Source organism: Tupaia chinensis, unplaced genomic scaffold, assembly GCF_000334495.1.
Source record: "Tupaia chinensis unplaced genomic scaffold, TupChi_1.0 Scaffold000032_1, whole genome shotgun sequence".
Lineage (NCBI taxonomy): Eukaryota > Metazoa > Chordata > Mammalia > Scandentia > Tupaiidae > Tupaia > Tupaia belangeri.
The window spans coordinates 1,404,873-1,432,812 of NW_006159462.1; the positions used below are offsets into that span (position 1 = coordinate 1,404,873).

At 35.6% G+C, this 27,940-nt stretch overlaps 1 long non-coding RNA gene across 1 annotated transcript; it reads right to left on the reverse strand.

Annotated features, from left to right (window-relative positions):
* Window positions 1-2,789: 2,789 nt before the first annotated feature.
* Window positions 2,790-27,479, reverse strand: LOC102479210 (uncharacterized). Its single transcript, XR_333252.1, has 3 exons — window positions 27,374-27,479; window positions 19,825-19,907; window positions 2,790-2,875 (listed from the first exon to the last, which is right to left on the reverse strand). It is a non-coding gene; the product is annotated as an uncharacterized LOC102479210 (long non-coding RNA).
* Window positions 27,480-27,940: the final 461 nt, after the last annotated feature.

Sequence of the window (27,940 nt, forward strand, 5' to 3'; positions counted from 1 at the left end):
ATAACATTCATCATTATCATCATAATTAATAATATCTGGCAGTAAAGAAAGTGACATCCAAACTGAGTGTTTTAAGTTTACTTATTCATTTATTCCACGAGAAAGGTAGATGAGAGAGAAAGAGAGAGAGAGAGAGAGAAAGAAAGGTAGATGAAAGAGAAAGAGAGAGAGAGAGAGAGAGAGAGAGAGAGAGAGAGAAGTATATCCAACAGGATATTCACACTGGCAACAGATTTCTTGTCCCACCCTCAACCAGCCTGTATAAAAGACACACACATATGGAAACCCAGTAAGTATGAGAAGACTTCCAGTTGTAAACCTACTCTTATGGGTCCAATTACAGCACTACTGTGCTACCACCTAACTCCAAAAAGGGGTCTTTTCAAGATAGTTAAACATTATTTTTCTTTGCTTCTTTTTTTTTTTTTTTTTGAGTTACAAGGAAAAGTGTTGCCAGTTGTACAGAAAACATAGAAATGATAGAAAACTCAGAAACTACTAACAGAAATCCAATTATGATCACTAGACACTTCAGTGAGTCAAGGTACTAATAGCCTAATCTTACTTTTACATTCATTTCTTTTTCTATTAATTTTAAAAAAATTATATTACATTTAATAACATATATTTTTACAGTGTATAACATTTCTCTTTCCAGCATGATTACCATACATATAAGTCAAGACAAAGACATTACATCCATATCATCATCACCAAATAGCTTTTCACTTTTTTTCATATTATTATTTTTTTTATTCTCATTTTTTTTAAACATTCAATCACTATACATCATTTGGCTTGTAACGAGAATTTACATAACATGAAAAACTCAGACCATTCCCATAGAGAATACTATCCATGTTATCATCAACAGGTAATAAACCACTTCTGTGTCCCACAGATGTCATGCCTCTTCATTTGTTCTTATGTTATCCTTCTCTATAGTATTCTCTCCTCCGTCCCCCCTCCCATTCCACACTGTCTTCAGTGTCCATAACTATGTTCATTGCTTTTATGCCCTCCAATATTTCAGTCTCTACCAGATAGTGCAGATAGTCAGTATATATTAAGTAAATACATACAATCTTTCTTTCATATTCTGGCTTGCTTCACTCAGCAATAAATCTTCCATATTTGACCACTTTCTATCAAATGCCAGGGTCTTGTTTTTTATGGCTGAATAGTATTCCACAGAGTATATGTGCCATACTTTTTCAATCTATCCATCTGTTTGTGGACATTTGGGATGGTTCCATGTCTTAGCAATCATGAAAAATGCTGCAATAAACATTGATGTGTAAGCACTTTTCTTACTGAGCAATCTCCTATCCTATGGGTAGATACCCAGAAGTGGGATTTCTGGATCAAATGGTAGTTCTATTTGAAGGTCTTTGAGGAACCTCCATATTGTTTTCCACAGTGGCTGAACCAATTTACATTCCCATCAACAGTGTTGGATAGTTCCCCTTTCACCACAACCCCACCAGCACTTAACACTTTTTGTATTTTTAATCTTTGTCATTCTGTCAGGGATTAGGTGATCTGCATCTCCCTTATAAGGAGGGATGTTGGGTTTCCTCATATTCTTTTTGGCTGTTTCTATGTCTTCCTTAGAGAGACTTTTGTTCCGCTCATTTTCCCATCTTTTGATTGGGTTAATCATTGTTTTGCGGGTAAGCTGCTTGAATTCCCTGTGTATTCTGGTTATGAGTCCCGTATCTAAGGTATATTTTGCAAAAATATTCTCCCATTCTGAGGGTTGTTGATTCACACTAATTACTGTGTCCTTTGCTGTGCAGAAAGAACATTGGTACTTTCTCTTCTGCTCTGACTCCCTGTTGCTCACCAGAACCCTGCACTGTTGTCACTGCAGCAGGCAGCCCACCTTCCAGCAAGGCTCTTCACTGGAAAGGGTGTCCAGATGGGTCCGGGAGGAGCGAAAGTTTGTCTTGAAGTTCCAAGAAGCAAACCTGAGAGTCAAAAGACAAATGTAGGAGGAAATGAGGCACGGGTCCCAATCATTAACCCTGCAGGCACAGGCAGCCCCACATCTATTTCTCACCTATGGTTAGTGCTCTTATTGGCCAAAGCCAAGAGAGCCATTTATGTAATTCTTACAGGGAAGAGAAAATGATAAAGAATGAATACAGAGTGACTGTTAGAGAAAGGTATGGCATCCAGCACAACTGTCATCACCATCATGACTAGCTTCCTTGAAGACTTACCAGCTATGTGCCATAGACTGACTATATATTATCCTATTTAATCTGCACGACAATGATAAAGAATTGTGCATTTTTTACTGCACAATTTATAGATAAAACTCAAATAACTTAAGTATATTATGCACACTTGTAAATCTACTGAGTGGTAGAATTTTCATAAACCCAATCTATTTTAGGCCTAAATCATGCTATTCATCACAGTATTCTCTTTCCTTAATATTTAATCGAGAAATTTCTATAAAATATGGACCAAAAGATTACTAACATAAGAGAGAACAATAGGGAATGAATTAAAGTTTACAATCTAGTGTAATAAATTGTGATGTATAGAACAAAAGAACTCATTTAGCTAATAGAAAATGTATGGCACATAGGAGTATTCATATTCTTCAAATTTGTATCAAGTTTATCTGATGTTGGCTATCCTATTAAAATGAATTTAGATAACCAAGGATTACAAAAAACAAATCCAAAAATAAATTATGTGAGACAAATATAGAGACAGTTACTCCAAAATCACAATTAGTTTAACTCAAAGGCAGAAGATAGAAAAGAGACCTGCATGACTGAGAGTTGTAGATATTGTCCTTTAAAACTGTACTCTGAGGCATTGAATCTGGGTAAGTCAAAACCCCTCAGGAAATTTCCTTCTGCAAAGAAATGAAATGGAAAATTGACTCCTCTGAAGTTCATCACCCCAAATTCCAAGCTCATTTCATTTTTCACTAATGTGCTTAGAATGTTTGATTAGTGTTAGTTGTAAGGAATCTAAAAGACAGTCATGACATGAAAAGTACATGAAGCTTTCTAATCGATCATTGATACCAGTAGACACTGGATCCCCATTCCCTGTGGTCCTTGGATAACTGGTGCCCTTTTAGGCCTTTGTTTTCTGAGTTTCAATTTTTTTTTTTCTTTTTTCAGAGAGGTTTTTGCTATAGGGTGCATGTGCTCCCCAGAAAGATAGAGAAACAGACAGACAGAAAGTTAGAAATCACCCCCAGGGGAGATGGCTATGCCGCAATCCTTGGGCATGCACACACATGCATCTGGTGTGAGTTTAAGCCACTGGGTCTGGGACTCAAACCACCTTAGACTACATGGGAGTCCAGCGACATAGCCATTATGCCAGCTGTTGGTCCCTTGAGTTTCAATGTTTAATCCCATGAACTTCATATTTTTAAAATTCTTTACCTCATCTCCAAAGAGGTTTTACCATATTCCCTCATTAGATGTATATTTATAAAAATAATATAAAAATTGATAAATATGTATGAATATTATATGCATTAACTGGACTTTATATATGTTAACAAGAACCCCAACTATCCTTAGTTTATAACAAGGGACAATTCAGACATGGACATGGTAAAATAAACTGCTGAAAATTATGCTGAGATATGGAATTAAAACCCATTCACTTTGGTTTCAGAAATATTCTCATTATCATAATACACTGTCTTTATAAATTATATTTATATACCATTGTTCAAATATATACATGTAATTATATACATATATGTAATTTATATTGCAAGCAATATAAATTTCAAAATGTAGAAGGAATAAGAAAAATAATTTTTAATTTCTTCTTGACCTCTTATATTTTCTCTATTACTTAGAGTTTTATTTCTTTGAGCTGTATAGTCTGCTGATGCTTGCTGTCACAAATGGGGTAGCTCTATCTGTTTAATATGTTGGCTGGAGGTTTGTGGAGGCTTATTTTAAGTAGGGCCAATTTGCATTGGTAGAGTTGGATTGTTACTGTTGATGACAGGGCAGGGAATTTGGTTTTGATTTTCAGAGGGTGTGTGCATTTATCAGAAAGAGACACAGAGAGAAAGGAAGAGGAAGAAATTACCTCTCAGTGAAGCACAGTCAAATCACAATCCATTCTCTATTTCTATATTGTCCTGGAACTTTGGGCAAGCATACAGATGTGCCCAACATGTTTTATAAGCCACTGGGGCCAAAATTTGAACTGCAGTCACCCATGTGGAATCTGGCTCCCTTAACCATGAGGCTATGGACTAACCCACAGCATGGGATTTTAATCTTCAGAAAATATGTCACTTAGTTGTTCAGTGTTGACAATCCCAAGGGATTTGTCAATGGTAGAGTTTTTCAGTTTTGGCACTACTGACTTTTGAGTCTAGATAGTTCTTTGTTGGGGGGGACTGCCCTGTGCAGAGTAGTGTATATGGTAGCATCTGTGACCTCTACCCATTAAATCTTATAGTATCTTTCTTCCAGTAATTCTAAAGACCAGTAATGTCATTAGATATTGACAAGTAAACCCTAGAGGCCAAAGTAGACTCCAGTTGAGGATTACTGATATGTAAGTAATAGTACTTCTTATGCACTCTGAGGTATGTGTTCTTAGAGCCTTGGTGAAAGTTAATGGTGGAGTATAGGGGCAGTTTTTCAAAATTTATTCTGTTCTTTAAAAAAACCTGTATCTGTAGTTTGGTATATGATGTTAATTTAGAGAAATTTCTTAGTAATTATTGCTTTACATATTTCTTCTCTTTTTCTCTCTTCTTCTAGTGTCATTATTACACATAGGTTACACATTGCTACTGTCACACATTGGATGCTTTTATGTTTTCAGTCTTCCCTTTGTTTTTGAAGTCTCTATTGATATATCCTCAAGCTCACAGATACTTCCTCTGCCAGAAGTATTCAGGTGCCATTAAACCCATCAAAGGTATTCTTCATTTCTGTTACAGTGTATTTTTTTTGGAGAGGTTTTCGCTATAGGGCTTGTGCGCTCGCCAGACAGACAGAGAGAGACAGAGAGACAGAAAGCGAGAAAACACCCCCCAGGGGGGATGGTCACGCCGCAATCCCTTCTCCTCCATTCTCCTCTTGGGATCTTGGGCAAGCACGCACATGCGCCCGGCGTGAGTTTTAAGCCACCAGGTCTGGGACGTGAACCACAGTCGACTACGTGGGAGTCCAGCGACATAGCTATTATGCTAACTGCTGGTTCCCTGTTACAATGTTTTTGACCTCTATTATTTCTTTTTGGTTCTTTCTGAGAATATCTATCTTTTGGCTTGTATTACACATCTATTTTTTTCATGTTGTCTAAATTTTCCATTAGAGAAAGCCCTTAACATATTTTTCATATTTGTTTTACATTTCTAATATGATAATTCCAACATCTTGCTATATCTGAGTCTGCTTCAGATACTTATTCTCAATCTTCAAACTGTGCATTTTATCTTTTAGTATAACGTGTATTTTTATTTTTGTTGAAATTCATACACAATATACAAAGTTGAAGGAGCTCTAATGATATCGTAAAAAAGGTGTGAGGGAACAGAAGCATTCTATACACCTATGATTAGGCCTGTCTTTGAATGAATCTGTGACCTTGAACATACATGTTAACCATATATGTGCTCCTCAGGTCTTTTCACCCCCACCTTAGGTGGGACAGGATGGCTATAGGGGGCTGAAGTTATGGATTAGTACTGTGTAGCTTTAGGTAATATGTCTCAAATTCAAGTCTACATTCAAGCTTAAGGGGAAAACCATGAAAGGTCAGATAACTTCAGATTCAGACGTCTTATCTATAGGCTCTTTGGTACCAATTCCCATTCTTTGAGTTCAAATGAACTTTATATTTTTTAATCACATAAGCTATGATCAGAGCTTAATTTTCTATGACTCCACTAGTGAATTAACTCATAAAAATGGTAAATTATAATATAAATATTAACTATGGCCTGCATATTAAAATAATATGTCACTTTTACTATTTGAAGCAGAGAAACAATTTAAAGAAATTATTGCAAACTAATAAAACGACATTAAAGTTCTGAGTCTAGAGTATTTTGAATCTCTGAGTCAGATTTGGTTAGAAATTGAAAAGGAACTAGATTGATTTGAAAAGAGTGCTTCAGTCTGATGATCAAAATAGAAACAGCACAGGAATAAAAACAAAGTAAAACAAGTCAGGCTGATTGAATTGGAGGACGAGAGATATTCTTAAGGAAAAGGTTGAGATTTTAAAGGACAGATTAGAAATAACTAAGAAGAAAATGAGATCTTAAAGGTCAGGCTAAACTGATAAGCACTGCATCTAACTGCTTTTTAAAAGGCCATTAAACAGTAAGTATTTTAAATGTAATTGAGAAATAGAGACTGAGGACCGAAGAAATTTAACAGAGGAAACCAAGAGAACCCAAAGTAGACTGAAATGCCTCTCTCAAAGAAAATCAGGATTCAGGAAACCATTAGCAGACACCTTTGAAAGCTGTGGGTTAAGGATTCATAATAAGAAGACTTAAAAACTTGTTTAAGATTATTACAAATATACCGAGGGTTTAGTATTGCCCACGACTATTTTAATGCTTCCACTCTCTGTCATAATGAATTTACAAGACCTAGAATGACTAGATATTTCATAGGGCCTCAAAATTGGCCCACAATATTAATAACATTATGTTAATCCGACAGGGTGAGATGTGCAATGTGGAGGTCTGGCAAGACATACCCATCCAAAGGGTGTGATATGAACTCTAAAGATCACTTCTCGCCAACAGTGACAGTTTTAGAGCTCCAGAGGTTTGAGAAGTACCAGCTCATCTCCTCTAAAGTAACATAAATGATTGTACCCTCTGCTTTCTACTAATAAGAAAAAGCATAATATTTGGTAAGGTTCCCTGGATCCTGGAGACATTTTCTACATTTGGCTTATCCTGCTCTGAGCCATGTATGAAATGACAAAATGAGTTTGCCAGCTTTGAGTAGGTCCTAGGTCTGAAAAGAACTCTGAAGTATGTCTAGGCTATAGTCCAAGCTTCCCTGCTGCTGGAGCTGTGTGATGTGACAAACTCTTTGAAATTAGTGATGCCTATGATGAGAAGAGACATGGAGTAGAGTGTATGAGATGTTTCAACTTGACCTGTCAGTTAACAGGTCAACTTGTTCTGAAAGCTGGTCACAAAAGATATCCTGTGTATCCATAAAATAGGTGCCTGACAAGCAACACTGGTGAATGAAAAAGGAGTAGTGGCCACTCACTCAGTCAGCTTCCATGTGTCTGCCTGCTCCAATGTATCTATACGTGTGCATACTACTCACATGCATCTCTCACAGTGGATTGATGCTGGCCTGCCTGTTCTTATGACTTGGTGAGTCATATAGGATCCTTCTCTGTATGAGAAGTTTAGGGTCCATGGAAACCTCATATCCCTCATGATCATGTGGTTCATCTCTACCAAGGCCCAGAATCATGTTATGAAATGCTTTCCAAGAGGTGCATAATTCTTTGCTGCAGATGGTGTGGCTTTGCTCAGAATCTCAGGGATCTATATTGGAATTCTTCTACTAGAACCAAATGTTCACCATCAAATTGAAATATGACCACACTCTCAAGGTTTTTTTTTTTTTTCATTTTTTACAATGTAAAAATTGTCAGGAATAAGAAATAGAATCCTGTGTTATTTTTTTTACATTTTGAAACTGTTTCTGAAAGGTAATATTTTCTTCCTAATGCAAATAAGTTTGTTCAGGTATTCTTAATTTAATGGTGGACACATTGTCTCACATCTCCTAAAAAAAATTCCATGTGATCTAGTTCTTCTAGCTTAGATCTTTGCCTCAGTCTATGGCTAACTTCCATTAAGGGTGAATTCTTTATTATACCAAATATATTTAGAACTTTCAGTGGTTTGCTAGACTCGCTCAGTGAAACAATCAAAAATAATTACTTAGTGTTTAATTATGCTCAACTAATATTGAAGGTAGAAGAGAAAAAAATTGCCTTTATACTCAGAACATTTTTTATTGGAATAAAGGTATTTTGTAGTAAACCAATAATTATGTTATAAAAAAGGAAACTTTGATTAAGCAATACATTTTAATTGACAAAGACACACAACAAAATAGAAGTTAGATGAGCCAGTGATCCATGTTACAAAACATATCAACATAAATATAAGGAAAGAAATCAAGCTTCTCTCTCCTCCCCCTTTTTTTAAAGAGTGATCATTGGAGTAGGAAAGCACAGAAAATATTGGTATAATGAAATGCAGCACAGGTGAATTTGTGGGAAAACAACTAATTAACATCTGTGCTTGAGCTCTAGCTCTGCCCTGACTCCAATAGACTAATGTGAATGTCTGACTTCTGAGTTACTTCACATTTATTATCTCATTTACTATCCTTTGAAGTATAATACCATGATTCTGATTAAGAAGATTGAGATGAAAATATCACAAACAGCAGAACCAGAAAATCAACCTACGTTTCTGCCCCTAATTTCCTAGCTCTCAACCTTCTATGAATTATCATTGAAAGTTGATGAATTGAAACCAGCACAACTTAATGGTTCTTGATATGATGGGCTATTTTCAACTCCCACTCTGCCACTTATCTCACAATTATATTTATGTCTTTGAAATTTTAGAAAATTAGAGGCTCTAGAAGGTTAGAAATGCTCAAAGACATGATTTTCTTAAATATACATGAAGTAAATGTTGGAACCAAGGATAAGTGAGTTTAAATCTAATGTCAAACATATTTTTATTAAAAAAATTCAAACAGATGATTTGTAAGAATTTAAAAGGCATCGAATGATCTATAACAGTCAATAGGATTAAAAGACCATGCCATTTAAATATTTTTTTAATTTGCTAGAGGATGTTTGCTTATATATAAATATATAGATACAAATACAGATATAGATATACAGATATAGATAGAGAGTGAGAGAGAATTAACAAGTACTCCTTCCCTTGGAGGATGGTAACATTCCAATATCTTCTCTATTTATCCTTTCAGATTCTTTTTTTTGAGAGAGTAAAAGCAAGTTTATTAAGGAAAGTGTACAGAATGGACTGTTCCATAAGTTGACCAGCCCCTGGAGGGGGTGAGTGAACAGTTACATTCCTTCCTTCCAAAGGAATGGGAGAATTGTTACCCAGAAGGAAAGAGAGAAGGGCTGTCCTATAGGCAGGACAGACTCCTTTTGGAATTTTGGGCATGCATCCACACATGCCTGCTGGTTTTCGAGCTGCAAGGTCCAGGACTCAAATTGCACCCTTGACCATGTGGGATCCAGATTCTTTAACCCCTACGTCACCAGCTGGCTCCAATTTTATTTTTGATTGACATCGAACAATTATACATAGTACAGGTTCAAGTGGAATGTTTTAATAGATTAATACAATGTGTAATGATCAAATTAGGGCAATTAGCATATCAAATATCTGAGATACTAATCATTTCTTTGCAGAAAAACATTCAAAATTCTTTCTTCTAGCTATTTTGAAATAACTACGGTCACCCTGCTGTGCAATGGGATGCTAGAATTTCTTGCTTCTATTTAAGTGTAACTTTGTACTTGTTTATCCCCCTCCCCACTATCCTTTTTAGCCTCTGGTAATAACTCTTCTACTCTCGGCACCAGCAGTTGGCATAATGGTTATGTCGCCGGACTCCTATGTAGTTGACCGTGGTTTGAGTTTCAGACTGGTAGCTTAAACTCAGGCCTGGCGCATGTGTGTGCATGCCCAAGATCCCAAGATTAGAATGGAGAAGGGATTTCAGCATGACCATCTCCCCCTGGGGGCGATTTCTCACTTTCTGTCTGTCTCTAACTGTCTTTCTGGCGAGCGCACACACCCTACAGCAAAAACCTTTCCAAAACAAAACAACTTTCTATTATCTTTTCCTGTGATATCAACTTTTTTTTTATTTTTATTTTACTGCAAGGTGCATTCATTTGAGAGAGAGAGTGAGAGAGAAAGTGAGAAATTTCCCTCCCAAGGGCATGGTTACATCACAATCCCTGCTCCATTATTCCCTCCTGTGGGGATTTTGGGCATGCAGACATACAGATGGCATATTTTTAAAGCCATGGGGTCCAGTACTCAAACCATGCAGTCAGTCACATGGAATGCAGCCTTCTTAACCACCATACCCCTGGCTCATCCAATATCTAGATTCCAAATGGAAACAAGATCATACAGTATTTGTTTATCTATGCCTGGTTTACTTCTCTTAATGTAATTTTTCCAGGTTCATCCATATTGCCACAAATGTCAAGATTTCATGTTTTTAATAGATGAATACTATTCCATTATGTAAATGTACCTTATTGTCTTTATCCATTTATCCCCTGATAGACATTTAAGTTGATTCTGTATCTTGTCTATTGTGAGTAATGATGTAATAAACATGGATGTACAGAAATCTCTTTGACAGAAGTATTTCAATTCCTTTGAATAGTCCATTTTAAATGTTATGTTTTTATTTATTTTAGAGTTTTTACTTGCCAGAGGGAGACAGAAAGAGGGAAAGTAAGAAATCATCCTCCATGGGGATGGTTATCCTACAATCCCTTTTCCTCCATTCTCCTCTCAGAATTTTGGGCATACATGCACATGTGCCCAGTGTGATTTTTAAGCACCAGGTCTAGGACATAAATCATGGTTGGTCATTTGGGAGCCCAGAACCTTAAACACTATGCCATTTGCTGGCCCCCAATTTGAAACTTTTTGAGAAACTTCCTAACTATTTTTCATAATGATTGTATTATTTTAAATCCCCATGAGCAGTGTATAAGAGTTCTCTTTTTCCTCATTCCTGCCAATATTTGCTACTTTTTATGTCTTTGATAATACTCATTTTGAGGTGAAATGATATCTCATTGAGGGTTCAATTTGCATTTTCCTGCTAATTAGTGGTGTTGAAAAAATTCTTGCCCAGATAAATGTCATGGAGAAGTTCTGCCATATTTTCTGTTAGTAGTTTTATGATTTTGAGTCCTTCCATCCATTTTAGTTTATCTTCATATATGGTGAGACACAGGGATTTAGGTTCAAATTTTTTACATGTGGATATTGAGTTTTTCCAGCACTATTAATAGAAGATACTGATCTGTCTCCGATGTGTGTGTTCTTGGCATCTTTTTTAAAAAACGAGTTGGCTGTAAACCTGTGGATTTATTCCTGGATTCTCTAATCTGTCTCATTATTCTATGTGTATATTTTTATGTCAATAACATGCTGTTTTGGTGACTATTGCTTTGTGATAGGTTTCAAAGTCAGGTAGTTAGATGACAGTATTCACTCTTTTTGTGGGGCATTGCTTCACCTATTCAGGGTCTTCATAGTTTCCTATAAGTTTCATAACTTTTTTTCTATTTCTGAATAGAAAATCGTGAAGATTGTCATGGTATTAAATGTTTTTTAAGTTTATTTATCACTATTTTTACTAATAACAGAAGAAAATAGGAAGAGAGAGTGAAGAATTTTTTTAAGTTTGTTTATCACCATTTTTACAAATAACAGAAGAAAATAGGAAGAGAGAGTGAAAAGTCAGGACACTCAGCAAAGTCTCAACACTGTTACCTTCTTCCAGCCTTCTCAGGCAGATAGAATCATAGGCATGTGCAAGTGAACCCAGAAACCAAACCTTGATATTCCATCTGACTTTCAGCCTTGCAGAGCAGTGTGCTACTACTATACCTGCACCACTACACCTGAACTTTAATTTATTTTTTGACAGACAAGTAAATGAGAATTTATTCCTTCATTATACAGATTTTTCTGTATCAAATAATTACTGAGCAATATGCAGTCTTCTAAATAGAGAGAATAGGCTGTGAATATAAAACAAAAGAGACCCTACTTTTTGGTGAGACACAAAGAAGAATAACATATAATGACTCAACATAAATATATCCCTATTTAGCTATGATCAGTGATCTATGATATGCAATGTTAGTGAAAAATATAATAAGCTACAAAAGGAAGTATAAGATAAAAGTGATGAAAAATTCAAGTTCTTTGAGATGGGTTAATTAGAGAAGACATGTACAGGTATATCATAATTAAGCAGAACCTTAAAGATTAAGCCATGCAGCTATGTAAGAGAAGAGCGTTCATGTAGGAAAATTTTCAAAAACGTTCTGAGGAAATAAAAGATTTTGCATAGAGAAGGAGGTAGTTGGAAGTAAGATCTTTAAAGATTTACAGGAAAGACAGTGATAGATATGGATCAGAGTAGTATCCTAATCATATTTGAAAGATTATTTTGACTTCTATGCAGAGTAGGGTCAGATGCAGGACAGTAGAATCAGGGAAACCAAATATGAAATGTCAAAAATGTAGAGTAAATAAGTTGTAACATGGTTACTGACAACTTTGCATTTTCCTTAAGTTCTTTTTATTTATTTCTTTCATGAGAGAGAGAGGGGAAGGAAAGGAGAGAAAGAACACTATATATCATGGTCTTCATGCTGTGATCCCATACGTATCCTCAGTCAGTGAGGATTATGGGTATACATACATGCCTGGCATTCACAGGGAGATCTAAGGACATGAACACAGGACCTTCTTTATGGCTTTAGCATTAAGGATCTTTGTGTTACCACTAGCTTGATTTCATATTTCTGAAAAATGGATTAAAAATTATGCTATCTGATAGTATAACTAGCTATATATAATAACTTTTGAATGATAATACCAAGACAGTGTTGATTAATGAATCAATATCAACTTGAAAGAAACTGAGGCACAGTACTTGGTTCTTGATAACATCTTTTTGAGCATCTTTTTCAATGTTTTAATAAGTTCCATGGGAAGCATATTGATGAAATTCACTGATGACCTGAAGCTGGCAGTAAACACTGAAACGTGTTGGCCATAAGATTATCTTTGGGGACTGGGAAATGTAGTCACATTTTCCATAATAACTGAAGTTTGCTTCAGAAAACCAAGCCTGAGACATCAGACAAAAATTCCAGACGAAGTCAAAATCACCAACCCGCCAACTCACAATTCCCATGATATTTAAACTACAACTGAGTTCAGACTATAGCTGCAGTAGCAGAGAAAAACAAGAACAAGTGCTATCAAGGTACCAAGAATTTTCAGAAATATCTGTCAGTAAAGAAGTACACTATTTCAATTTTTTTCAGGACTGAAAAAAGAAACAAAAAAACAGGGAAACTAGAGTTCAAATCAATAATAGAAATATATTGTTTCTGTAGTAGGAGTATTTCAAGGGATATATAAACCAGGTCTTCGTGTAAATAGGATTGAACTGTCTGGCATTCACCAGAGTAATTAAGCAGAAAGCTATAGTATGAGTGCTTTGGTCACTCACCCTGAGCACTGAAGAGAAAGAGAAATGCTTTCAAGGACTTAATAATAACATCCACATTATCCTATTTCTTTCATACACTAAACAGAAATAATACATAGAACAAACACTGATTAATAAGAAATAGCTACTAAAAAAGATATGGAAATAATCAGACAGAAACTAATCCCATGAAGGAAAGATACCGAATTAAGCATTCTACCCCGAATTAATCTTATTTAATAGAGCAAAATGGTCTTTTTTGGGAAAAAGAAGTTTTATCTTGAACATGATTACTAAGAATATTACTTCGAAGAGAAAAAAATATTGAACATTCTTGGAATTTTAAGTTTTCTAATCATAAAACTTAAAGTAAAATATTTTATTAAATGAACTAAAAAAAGAGTAGGGAAATGGAGCATAGAAGAAATATTCAAAAAACACAATATACAAAATATATAAAATTTACAAAGATAAGAAAGGTATGAGAAAAATATACATATAGAACGCACTTCTAGATATTTTAAACTTTATAATGGAAAAGTATTTGAGTGAAAGGAAGAATACAGGTAATTTTAAATAACAAAAATAAACTGAAGAAAAAGTCAGTATGACTGATAAAAAAAAAATGTTTTCTTATATGCCTAATCAGGAAGAGTTAGGTTATACATCGGGGGACCAAAAGATGGTGTAATGGTTATGTCACTGGACTCACCCGTAGTCGACTGCAATTCAAGTCCCAGACCTGGCAGCCAGAAACTCACACTGTCACACTGCATGCCTGTGCGTGCGTGCCCAAAATCCTGAGAGGAGAATGGAGGAGAGGGGATTCTGCCATGGCCGTCCACCCAGGGTGAGATTTCTCACTTTCTCTCTCTCCATCTTTCTGGCAAGTGTATACTTCCTATAGTAAAAATCTCTTAAAAAAAAAAAGAAAAAAAGAATGCATATTGGGCCGACCATGCACCACAGCAGTTAAGTGCTGGACATAGGGAGCCATATCACAGATGGCTGGCTGAGATTTGAATTTCATTCTCAGAGACTTGAGAAAAAGGCCTGGAGTGTGTACGCGCATGCCTAAAATCATGATGGGATAAATAAATGGAGGAAAAAGGATTGTGATGTGAGCACACTTGATTGAGAGATGCCTTCTCTCTCACACACACTCTTCTGCAAGCACATGCACTCTGGCAATTAAAATAAAAAGCCTCCCAGTTAAGAATACATCTCAACAGGGCCAGCCAGGTGGCATGGTGCTTAAGGCAGTTGGATCCCACAAGGCCAACTGTGAAGCTGCATTGGAAAGATGAATTTCACTTTTTTTTTTTAATGGATTGCTATAAAGAGACCACATGAAAAATGTTTGACAAAATCATAAAATTGGGATCCATGCTTACAAGGATTTTTGGAGGAAGAAGACAAATAAACTCAAGGGAACATAACGGCTACATGTTTGTCTGCAAATATGATAACTATTCCCTGAGTTATATAAAATAATCCTATACACATTGTTTTACATGAACAAAGATTTGTATGTCTGTAGTCTGACAGAACAAGGAGTTGGTTGGCATTATTGAGGATATAAAAAACTATACACACACAAACACACACACACACACATTTACCAGACACTGTGCATAGTTAAGGTATATATACTAGTTTAAAATGGAATTTCTCTTTAAATATGTTTTAAGTTCACTTAAGTATTTTACTTTACTGCATATTTCACAGATTTTTCTTTTAATTTCCTATTGCTTTTCTTGTTAAACCTTATAGTTTTGCCTCCTTTAATTTTACATGATGTTTGGGCCACAAAGAGATACAGGATAGTATGTGTCTGTGCATTAATTATAGTAAGTTAATATTGATATGAACAATTCTTTATATCAAAAAATAATCCTTAGGTTTTGTGAAAGTGGGTCTCAATCATTGCATTGCATAGTTAAAGACTAGCAAAGTGAATTATTTCCTTTTAGTATTATATAGTTAAGCATCATCTTTTTTAAATTAAATGCTAATATAAAAATATCAGAGATCAGTAATTAGTTTACTATCTATTCACTTCTTAAGAAATGGAACTTTTAGTTGAACATACGGTCACCTCCAATAAAGACCATAGTTCCATCCTTCATACCTCCATTCTCCTTTTCAGTGTAAAGGGGCTTTGTAATTACACTCAGCTAATGGGATATAAGATGTGTTTAAGGTTTGAGACCTGACAGCTTGAGAATCTTTTTTTTTTTTTTTTGCTCACTAGTGAGCAACAGAGAGAGGGAGAGGAGAAAGAACCTTTTGTGGGAAATGATCAGGTCCCACAACATCACTTGTCCTCTTTCTCTCCTCTTTTCGGAATTTTGTCCTTCCTTTCAGAATTTTGGACACCCACGTCCACGCGCTGGGCTTGGGATTTCTACTAAGTTGTCGGCCATTTGGGAGCCAACTGCCTCATTCACCAGGCTAAGGATCTGACCTCAGACACCTTCTTAAAGAGGCACTGAGTAGCCTTACTCTTTTCCTGTGTAGTTACCTCTAGCACAGATGCCCTTCGAAACGTTGGAAGGAGGTTCAGACTAGCTAAGGCTGAGTAGTAAACTTGACATTCCAACAGGATGAAGAAATGGAGAGGAAAGGATTGAGACATGGCCACACTCTATTGTGAGGTGCTTTCACTCTCTCTCTCTCTCTCTCTTTACAGTGAGTGTCTAAACCCTCTGGCAAAAAATAAACACAACAAACAAATAAACTCTGTCTTAATACAGACATATTATCTTAGAATAAGAATAAGGCCTCATTTTATAATCAATTAAAATTTTTCTTAAGGTTTTCGCCAGAGGATCCATGCATTAACTAAAGAGAGACAGAGAGAAGGTTAGTGAGAAATCACCCCCAAAGGGCATGGCTACACCACAACCCCTTCTTCATTTCCTCTAGTGATTTTGGGCATGCACACATACATTCACAGCACAATTTTCAAGTCGCCAAGTCCAGGTCCCAAACTGCAGTTTGGCCACCTAGGAGTTCAGCACCATAACCACTACGCCACATGCTGGTGCTAAAGAGTCAATTAAAAACTGTTAGAGAGAGTGTGTACTTGTCAGAGAGAGAGATACTGAGGAAGTGTCCTCCCTTCCCATTGGGGATGGTCAAGGCACAAGTTTTCTCCAATTTCCCCTCCTTTTGGGAGTTTTGAGCAAATACACACAAGTGCTTTTTTCAAGCTGCTGGATCTAGGACTCAAATGGCATAGTCCACCACGTGAAGTCCACGTTAACCATTGAGCCACTGGCTGTCCTGAGAGTATAGTTTTGATTAGTCAGTCAAGGGGAAAATTTGTAGTGATATCGTTATTGGTCAACTAACTCTGGCTGTTGCTTCTTGAAATCAATGAAATGAGAGGCAGAAGCTGGAAAAGAAGGGAATTTATTGTTGTAACTGGTTAAAGGGAGATAGTCAGCAAGCACCATCAAACTTAAAAAGCATGTTCTCAGTATTCATAGGTACAAGATACAGGTACATGCAAACCATTCCTCACTTCAGTCAATAAGAATTGATTGCTTTCCCCTGAGTAATTATTCTGATTCCTGTTTTACTTCAGTTGCCCATTTTTGGTTTCTCATCTAACCATTCCTTTAAAAGATCTCCCTATGACTCAGCAGTTGGTCAGATTGTCCTTGTTAGAGGCCTTTCTTAATTTCAAAATGGCTGAAGTTCTGCTAGACTTTAAGCTGGCCTGTGTCAATACTAGGAAAGTGAAAGTTTCATTTTAATCTGAACAAAAGTATAAGTTTTCAAGTGTGAGGGAGCTTTGCTTTGTCTTGAGTTTGGCACTATAGTTCTTTTTCTCTTCTCTCTAAGCTCTTTTCTAGGGTGACCTTAACCAACAGATTTTTGAATCTATAAATGCAGATGAGTCTCAGAAAATGCAGATGAGTCCCAGAATTACAGGTGTAACACCTTCTTTTCCCTGTACTCCAAAATTGTCTATCTACTTTCCAACTTCATGCATCCATTTGGTTTTCTCATAATTATTGTCTACAAAGCATAACAATAATGCTTAATTTTAAACTGCTCAAGAATGATCAGTTTTTCTCCATCTTATCATAACCAATGTATTACCAATTTTTTTTTAATTTGCTGGGGGGAACGTGTGCTCACCAGAGAGAGATGGAGAGAGATAAAGGAATGGTGGGGGGGAGGCAAGTGAGAAAGCATTCCCCATGGGGTATGGTCAAGCCATATCCCTTCTCCTCCATCTTTCCCTTCAGGTCTTTGGGTATGCATGCACAAGCGCCAAGTTTGTGTTTCAAACCACTGGGTCTGAACTTGAATTATGTGGTCGGCCTTGTGGGACACAGCCTCCTTAACCATCACTCCACCAGCTGGCACCTATTATCAGCCTTCAGTGAGTTTATTTGTAAATAATATCTTGAATCTCTTTCCCATGACTACTACTTAATAAATCCATACATCACCCAGGATAAATAGAAACACATTTTATCCTAGCTACCTTTTTCAAACTTTACCTCCTTTTAATGTATTCACTACACATTAATCCACTCATTTCCTATATTTCAACCAGAATGATATTTCCATAAAATAATTAGATTTGGAGGATATTTTATTTAAACCTGAAATGGTTTCCCATTAGCCTTAGAATAAAATCAAAACCTCATAGAATAGTCTTTAATGCCAGATATTAACTAAGGCCCTGTTGGATGCCTTCATTTCCTGAAATCATTCAATGTACTCTCAAAGTCTGATCATATTGACCTACTTTCCAATTCTGCTCAACTTGATTTCATTCCGGTAAGACCTGCTTTCTCTTTCAAACGTATGTATGTCTCAGCTCTTAGTATGTTTGGCTACTTCTTGTCATTCACATATCATATTGAGTATTACCTCAGTGAGGCTTTCCCTGAAAATTAAACAGACTATAACCATCCATGCTTTACCTCAATTAACATATTTTATTTTTCTTATGTAATTCACTAATACGGATCAATCTTGATATATTTAGTTTGTTTTCATTTTCCTCTTAATAGAAGGTAAGTTCTACAAACATAGTGATCTGATCTTACTCATCTCAGTTTCCCCTGTATCTCATGTAGTGCTTGACAAGCAGTAAATCAATGAATATTTAGAACAAAGAAGTAAATTACTTGGATATATGGTACCTGTTGTCCTGAAATTTGAACTGCTAACTAAGGATGTTGTCCATACTGCACATTACTAATTTTGTCTCTGTAATAATAAGATAGACAATAAAAAGTGTTTCTACATTTTATGTTCCTTTTGACTGATGTAAACAGTTTTGTTTCTTAAGAGAGAGAATATTCTCAGTTTTCCATAGGCAAAGTCACTGGGTTGATGCACTAACCAATGTCAAGTTTACTTATTATTAGTAATTGATTAAAAGGCAGAGCTAACTTTCCACTGAGCTGAGAAGGGTGAGGATTAGAATGAAAATCTGTTTCTGGTGGCTGCAATTCCTATTAAAGCTCTCTTTTGTGTTCTCATTTCGGATGCAGTCCAACACAATAGTAAATTTTATTCTTTGATTTTTTAAAGTAACTCAGTTTTCAATAAACATTCCCACTTACAGAGGTAACCATATTTTAGGACTCGAATCGTGGCACCCAGTTCTCTACTATGCTTTAATGCAGTTAATCCATTCTTGGATAACCTAGCATTAATTGTAGTTTTCAGCTATGTTTAATGATATTCTCTAGTTAATTACATGTTGATATCAGCATAATAAAGACATCAGTGGCAATATGTGAAATATGCTTTCTATAATAATTTACATTTAACAAAAGAAGCAAAGAGTAATATTGACTGCTTGAAACTAAGTTCATATTTTGAACTTCTTTTTTTTGATTCTTCCTATACCCAATCCCCTATTGTGTTTGCTCTCTCAGTCTCCAGAATCATTTGTAATTGTTGATATACTTGGACTTGCAATTTAAGTAAATCCAATTTGTAACACTCAGATATATATTATATTTTAGTTTATTTATATTTTCTTTTTATTTTGATTAATGTTTGGCATATGTCCTAAGTAATTCACGTTTGAAACCATGGACTTATCTTTAATTCATCCTTAAATTTATTCTATTTAATGAATTTTATTTTAAATGTTTCATTGATTTGTGGTTCTATTTTCACTGAAGTTCTGTTCGTTGTTTTATTTCATTTTATTCTTTTTGTTCCCTCTGCTACATTTTGTATTATTATTTTCTATTATTCTGTATTCTCTGTCAATTTTAGTAGTGTATTATAGCATAATTAGATATATTTACTAAGTATTAACTTTCCGGCAATGCACTCCAATACTATATTCACTAAAAATGCTATATTCTTTAAATGAATATTATCATCATCATATTGTAAATGAGAAAAGTGAAATGCACTCAGATGTACACAATTTGGTTTTGAATATCTCACTCATATCCACTATGTAATGCAAGGATATTATTTTTCTTAGAAAGAAACTTACCTAGCTCTTTGGCTTCTATAAGGCAGGTGACAGGTTCTCCCTTCTTCAATTTAGGACATCAGAATTAGGGAGTTTCTCATAGCCTATATTTGGGGACAAATTGCCAATCAAGTTAAGAAAATCTAAGAAGTTTCACAAAAGAAGGTAATATGCTATACTAAGCCTGGAAAAATTTAATTACAAAAGATATCTATTTCATTTAATAATCAAGATACACTTCAGTCACACTCTACATAGCCACTCTTGGGGCTGTTTTAGAGCTGATTCATTGTAGTTTAAGTGCTGAACAGCAAGATATAATTGGTAAAGCTTATCTGGTACTTAGAACACAGCAAAATACAAGAATTCACAGTAAGCAGGAATAGCCTCTTCTTTTTATAATACATTCTCTAAAAACAGTAAGAGAAAATCCAATTTAGCTTACTGACAGATAATTTTAACTCCTTAGATCGTCTAAGTTCATTTTCCAGTGGTACAGCTTTTCAAGAAAGAGATTTAAATTAATGTTATTGTATCCATTTAAATGAATAATTATTAACAAAATTACTTAAATTGATTGTCAACAACTTGAAAACCTAAAAAGGTAAGGAAGCCCAGGTCTTTAATATTCTCTTATTTTAGACTCTATAACCTTCAGATGATCCCAATATAAGCATGTGCTCATGCACACTAGTATATGCATGCACATGCACATCAATAAAGTAAATCTAAAAATCTTGGGAACCAGCAGTTAGTGTAATGGCTATGTCACTGGACTCCCACGTAATCGACCGCGGTTCACGTCCCGGACCCGGAGGCTCAAAACCCCTGCCAGGCGTGTGTGTGTGCGTGCCCAAGAGCCCAAGAGGAGAATGGAGGAGAAGGGATTGTGGCGTGACCATCCCCCCTGGGGTGTAATTTCTTGCTTTCTGTCTCTAATGTCTCTCTCTCTCTGTCTGGCGAGTGCATGTGCCCTATAGCAAAAATCTCTCTCTCAAAAAAAAAAAAAATCAATGTAAAAGAATTGTTTCATGCAAGAGTAAATCTTTGAACTTTTCAAGAAGGTGAAGAAATAGAACCAAAAACCTTATGGGAAACAATATAAGCATGAAAAAAAGTCTCTTTAATTATATACTGTGTCTCTATAGTAATTGTTTGATTATTGATATGTTTATTGGCAAGACTTGCTATTGGAATATACTCAGAGTTCTATAAATAAACTTTCATTTAACTATAAATATTCCAAACACTGACTGACTTATTTGCATAAACAAAAATCAGTATTAACATGGTATCTTCTTTCACACTATTTTAGTTGCTTAGAATAAGAGACTAGAATTTAATTAACCTCTCAGAAATAAAATATTTAGTTTGACAATAAAAGTGGAATATCACCTTGTGTTGTATGATGATGCCCAAGCTGTAAATATCACTGATGGTGTGATTTGCAGAGATAATCTAAGTCCATTTAAAGATGCACAGAAAGAAGGGACACCTTCAGCACTGAGAGATGACTTCTAATTATTTGTCGTCTTGTCCCCATCACTGTGCAGTTGCATTCAGAGGCTATTGGATCATAATTTAGTCTTGGAATTGAGTGTGTATTTCATCTATGGGGCAAAATCTTGGAGAAGCTGCTTATGACCGTGAAATGCACAGAAAAATCTGGCTCAGCATTAAATATTTATTAAGTCTACTTACTTACATAAATGAGACTCTTTATTAGGCAGACAACAAATTGGGCCTCAAGAGCTATTTATGTTTATACTTTCCTAGGTAATTAAATAGGTTTCCTTGTGAAGTTAACTATAACTTTCACCGATCCAATCCCAAATTAAATCCAATGAATTTCCCACCTACTATATATTCAAGATTCATGAGGGCAACACTATGTTAAAAAGTTACCCAATCTTTCAACATGGGATAAGACAACCCAGCACTCAGTTAAGATGTTTCACTTAATATGCTGCCTGCATATCAGTATAAAACCATTTGATTGAAGAAACATTTTTTTGTTTAATTAAAACTTCATATTTTAATATTGACTGTGAGTGAATATAGCCCAAAAGCTATGATTATAGGCACTAGAGGAAGACATACCAAATCTAAATCATGCCTGTAGCACTTTAAGTTGTATGATTATAAGAGAATCATTTACACATTTGTAAAATGGGATAGAATTTATTGTCTACCCTACAGGCTAGTTGGAAGACTCACTATAGATTCATAATGAATATGAATTATCCTTGAAAATTGAGTAATAAGCTTGTACTTTACAGTCACTCGTAACTACTTGTCTCTCTCTCTCTAGTTTTCTAGGTAGTTGAGGCACTGTGCTCAACTTGGTTGACCAAAGATTGAAGTCAACCAAATAGAAATGGCAGAGAGGGGATAACTAGACATATTATCCCATTGTAGTCCTTCAGAGAAGTCCACAATGAGTAAATACTGCTAAGAAGCCTGCCTGAGTTTGTTCTTGGACACTTGTGAAGCTTGTGTCAACAGAAAAAATAAAAGATCATCCTACTTCACATCTTTCCTTGCCTCATTTCCCTTTTAGCTCCACCATCACCATCTTGCACTAGTGCTGTCCAAATAGATTTTCTATATCACACAGACTAAGACACGTGGTTTAGAGCAATAGTTTATTATATTTGTTAAACATTATTATTTTTTTTAAGTTGGAGTATGGTTTATTAAGTTATAAATGAGAAAATATGTGTCTATATTATGAAATTAGTTTTATGGGACATTAATGTGGCATGAAGGTGATCGTTTCTGAATAACTTTGACTTATATAGGATAACTAAGCATTAATTGCATCTTCTGTTTGTGTTTTATGATGATTCAGTAAGGCAATAAGATTCACTGTTAATTCCTATGCAGATATAATATGAAATGATGAGTACAGTTTATTTAGCATGCTCTTGAATTTTTAGTATTTGCTGACTTCTATTGAGTATAAAACTTATCTTTAAGCCATAATCAGTAGTTTCTTTTTCCTTCTTATTTTTTCTTCCTTCTCTTTTTTTTTCTTTCTTTCTTTTTTCTTTTTCTTTTTTTTTTTTAATTTGCTATTGAACATGTGTGCTTCGCAAAGAGAGAGAGAGGGAGAGAAATAAAACGAGAAAACATTCCTCAGGGAGATGATTATGCCACAATCACTCCTCCTCTCATGATTTTGGGCATGCACATACATACATATGTCATGTTTTCAAAACTGATAAGTCTGGAACTCAAACTGCTCAGTTAGCTACATGGGGTAGAGTCACCTTAACTACTATGCCACCAGCCATCAAGAAAGTAAATTTTTTTCTGTACACAAATTATAGAATAGACAATTGGGCATGGGAGGACAGATAGGTATTGCTAAATTGTAGGTTTATTTAATTATTGTTGTTGTTGTTAAAAAATTTATTTGGGGACCAGCAGTTGGTGTAATGGCTGTCGCCAGACTCCCTTGTAGCGGACCCTGGTTTGAGCCCCGGACCTAGTGGCTTAAACTCACACCGGGCACGTGTGCATGCTTGCCCAAGATCCTGAGAGGAGAATGGAGGAGAAGGGATTGCGGTGTGGCCATCCCCTCTTGGGGGTAATTTCTTGCTTTCTGTCTCTCTGTCTCTCTCCATCATTCTGGTGAGAACATGCACCCTAGAACAAAAACCTCTCCCCCCAAAAAAATTATTTTATTGGGACCAGCAGATGGCATAATGGTTATGTCACTGGACTCCCACATAGTTGACTGCAGATTGAGTCCTGAACCTGCCAGCTTAAAACTCACACTGGGTGCATGTATGTGCATGCCCAAGATCCCAAGAAGAGACTAGAGGAGAAGGGATTGCAGCATGGCCATCTCCATCGGTGGGGTGATTTCTCACTTTCTGTCTCTTCAGTGAGTACACATGCCCTACAGCAAAAATCTCTCTTTAAAAAAAAGTATTTTATTAGAATGAATTTATTTATTTATTTATTTATTTATTTATTTATTTATTTATTTAATGACAGTGAGAAAAGGAGAGACAGGCACTCTCCACCACAAGTCTTCACGTCATGATCCTAATCTCAGCTTTCTCACTCAGGTTACAAGTTCAAGGAGGTCATAGGATCCAAACCCATGACCTTAACTATGTGGGTCAAGTTGCAGTGAACCACTTCACTACACATTGCCTGACCCTAAGAACTTTCTTTTGTAATAACCAGTAGAGATTTTTCTGATATGCATCCTTTATGTTATTCAAATTTATTATAAAAAATTACTTTTTAAGCTGATTGTTTTTATTTAAAAATTATCTTATAGTGTGAAAACCATAATTTGTTAGAGTATGAAGAAGGAAAATTTGTGTAAGGTGATCTGTCACATTATGGAACCTGTTCTTTCCTGGGGGTGGCTCTCCTGAGGAAGGAGAGCATTTATAGCAATGATGCTTTCCCCCATGGGCTAGAGATCAAGGGAGAACTGCAACCCTGTAGAGAGTTAAGGTTTACACAGGTTACCTAATTACATGCTGTTCAGCCTAACGAGTGTATGAAGAGAGGTGAGCCAGACAAAGTTTCTTTCTTTTTGCTTATTAGATCAGATTGAATTTCAATACAAAGTTTGATATTTTGCCATGTCCTGGTAGAATGACTTACTTGTCTACTTTAGACAGAATCATTCTAGGTAACAACAGAATGAGGTCAGAATAATTACAATAAGCTAACAATCTGAATAAAGGTTTAGATGGGAGCTAAAGAAATATAATCAAGTATAAAATAGTGGAGACCTTATGAGAATTTAAAATTATTTAAATATTTATTTCTTGTCTACTGCTTCAATGGTAGTTAAAGTCAGTTGAAACTAGACACAGTGGAATGTTCTGCTAAAATGTTGTGCTCAACAGACTGGGACTACATGGGAGGCCCAGATCCGTTTTATTTTTTGTTGTTGTTGTTTTCTTTTTTTAAAAATAATTATTTATTTAATTGTATTCACTCATTCATTTACTTTATTATTATTATTATTAAATTTGACTAGAGAGAGAGAGAAAGGGAAAGTGAGAAAACAAGCCTCCAGGTCTGGGACTTCAACTGTGGTTGGCAATGTGGGAGTGTCCAGAGCCTTAACCACCATGCCACCTGCATTTCTTTTTTTTTTTTTCTTTTAAAAAGTTATTGCCTTAGGGGCTTGCACTAGCCAAAGAGACAAACAGACAGAGACACAGAGGGAAAGTGAGAATTCACCCCCCAAACCCCTGAGAGAGGATGACCATGCCACAGCCCCTTCTCCTTCATTTTCTCTTTTATTATTTAATTTTTTAATTAAAAATTTTTTTTTAAATTTCATTTTCTTTCATACATTCAATCACACTATTATTTGTTTTACAAAATGGACATTTCAACAAGTGAACATTTCTCCCTAGTACTGTTGATAAAACTACAAAATATCTTCAACAGATAATACCACACCTCTTTGTGCCATTAATGCTTTGCCTCCCTGTCCCTCCCCCAAATGTCCTTCCTCAGACCCTCCTCTTTCACACACACTATATCTGGTATTTACATCTATACACTGCGTTTCTATATCCTTTAGACAATTAGTTTCAGTCATAGAGTTCAGACACACACACACCACACACACACACACACACACACAGTGTGATTTTTAAGCCACTGGGTCTGCGACTCGAACACCATGGTTGGCCATGTGGGAGCCTTGTGACGTAACTGCTACATCATCTGCTGGCCCCAGAGATTCAATTTCTAGTTCTACTTCAAGCTGGCTGTGGTGGTTTCTACTTGTGACCCCAGCAACTTGAGGGGGCTGAAGCAGGAGGATTGTAAGGTCAAGGCTGGCCTGGGAAAACAAGGCACTGTCTAAAAAGGGGTTGAGGGTGGCACATGAACCTGTCCCAGCTGGGATTCTGAGACAGGGGGATCACGACAGCAAGAACCTGAGTCTGAGTAATGCATAAGAATAGTTTTGGAGGCCCAAGGTCAAGGGGCCGCTGGTGGGAGTCTTCTTGGTTGAGACCTAAGGTGGTTCAGGGCATCACATACAATAACTTGAGCAGAGTCAATGATATTTTAAATCCATTTTTTTTCCTTCCTTCCTTATTTCTTCCTTCCTTCTACCCTTTCTCTTTCTTTTTCTTTCTCTTTTCTTCTTTCTTTCTTTCTTTTTCTTCTTCTATCTTTGTAGTCTTCTTTTGTTTACTTTAAGAGAGGATCTTGTCCTGTCACTATCCTTCTGCCTTAGTCTCCTTTTTTTTTAAGATAGGGTCTCACTATGTTGCCCAGGCCAGTCTTGAGCTCCCTAAACTGCTGTGATTACAAATGCAGGACATCTCTCCTGTAATAGATCAACACTCTACTCTTGTTCTTCCATGTGGCTCCAGCACGCAGAGGATAGCATCTTGACTGTCCCTGTGGCTAGGCCACTGTTTAATTTTTTTTTTCCCCAAGGTTTTTGTCTTAGGGCACTTGTGCTCTCTGGAGAGAGAGAGACAGAGACAGTGAGAAGAAAAGTGAGAAATCACCCCCCAGTGGAGATGACCATACTGTAGTCCCTTCTCCTCTATTCTTCTGGAATATTAGACACACACGCACACGTGCCTGCCATGAGTCTCAACCCACCGTGTCTGAGACTCAAACCACAATTGACCACTATGCCATCTGCTGACCCCCATATTGTTTAATTTTTATAGCAGTCTTTTATAAACTGGAGTTTTATTATTTTTGTTAAGCAATTGATAAAAATATAAGTAGATGATATTGTTGCATGTTTTTGTAATTAACCAAAGGGCTATTTACACATAGAAATTGTCAAATCATATCATGTCTTCAAAATTTTTTTAAGACTTTGCCTTATCATGATAGTTAGCAAGTATTAGTATTTTTAGTTAAAAATATATAAAATGTTTTATGTCATAAGCATTGAGGCAACATTAGAGTTAAAGATAAACAAGATATCTTGAGAAATATTTAGGATTTAATTTACTTAAATTCTTCTAATACAGAAATATTCAGATCACTAATTAATTCCATTTTATTTATTCACTGTCATTAGCCATAACTATTATATAATTCAGTTCATTTTAACTGCAACCTTTTTTTTTCCAGCAGTACATACTTCTGTAGTTTTTATAAGGAAAAAATGAGTGAGCTGAATAATAACCCATATATTAATTAAAATGACTATTTGTATTAGAACAATGTATTGGAGAAAATCGGCAATGTCCTATTTCCCATTTGATGTTTCAAATGCTTGCAAGTTTCTTTGGGAGAGAGGACAAAATAAAAGAGCTAAAGATCCTAGAGGAACGTGAAACATGGAGTAAGTAAACGAAAGATTTGTTTCCAAAGGGCAGAGAAGACATTGGTGATTGAAGAAAATCTTTCCAATTCCTTCTAAGGGAATTGGTGGCACGTAATATTCTGTTGACAAATATGGATATTTTTCCAACTTATAAATCAGATTTATCAGGTAACTAAAACATAAGATTATAGTACTAGCTATATGTTAGGTAATATGTAATTAATATATGTATTTTTGCAGTAGTTAAATATAAAGACAGGAAAACACTCCATTTACCTTTTAGTTCATCTTCTTCAGTTAGTTCCAAACTCCTTTTGCATCTTTCGGTTTTGCATTACCCATTTCAATAAGATGGGGAAAGGAAGAGGAAAGGTTGTTGGGGGAACTAGAAAGAAAATAATGGGGAAAAAGTTTTTCCATGTTGTAAATAAGATTTTATTTTAATTATCACCAAATATAATCTTCTTTGTTTCTTTTAAGCATCATTATTAGTGTTGTTGTATCTTTAACATTGCACATAACTGAGAGCTCTTGAGCTCTCAATGAATATTTCTGTAACTTTTCATGTGATAAAAAAATGGCTAATAGTATATCAATGCTGCTGAGTAATGTGCATTTACAGATGAACCGGTTATGTATACATATTGAGTAAATGATTGCATTTACTCAGCCATCTGTTCCTTAAATATTAGGACTTATGCACAGCTTCAACATCTGTGTATGCACATATATTTTTGTACAGTGCTGGTAAAATGCTGACAAAAGTGGAAAACAAAAAAATAAACCAATGGGATTTCAAAGGACTTCACTTTTTCTGGATTTATGTAGATTTATCTCCTGCTT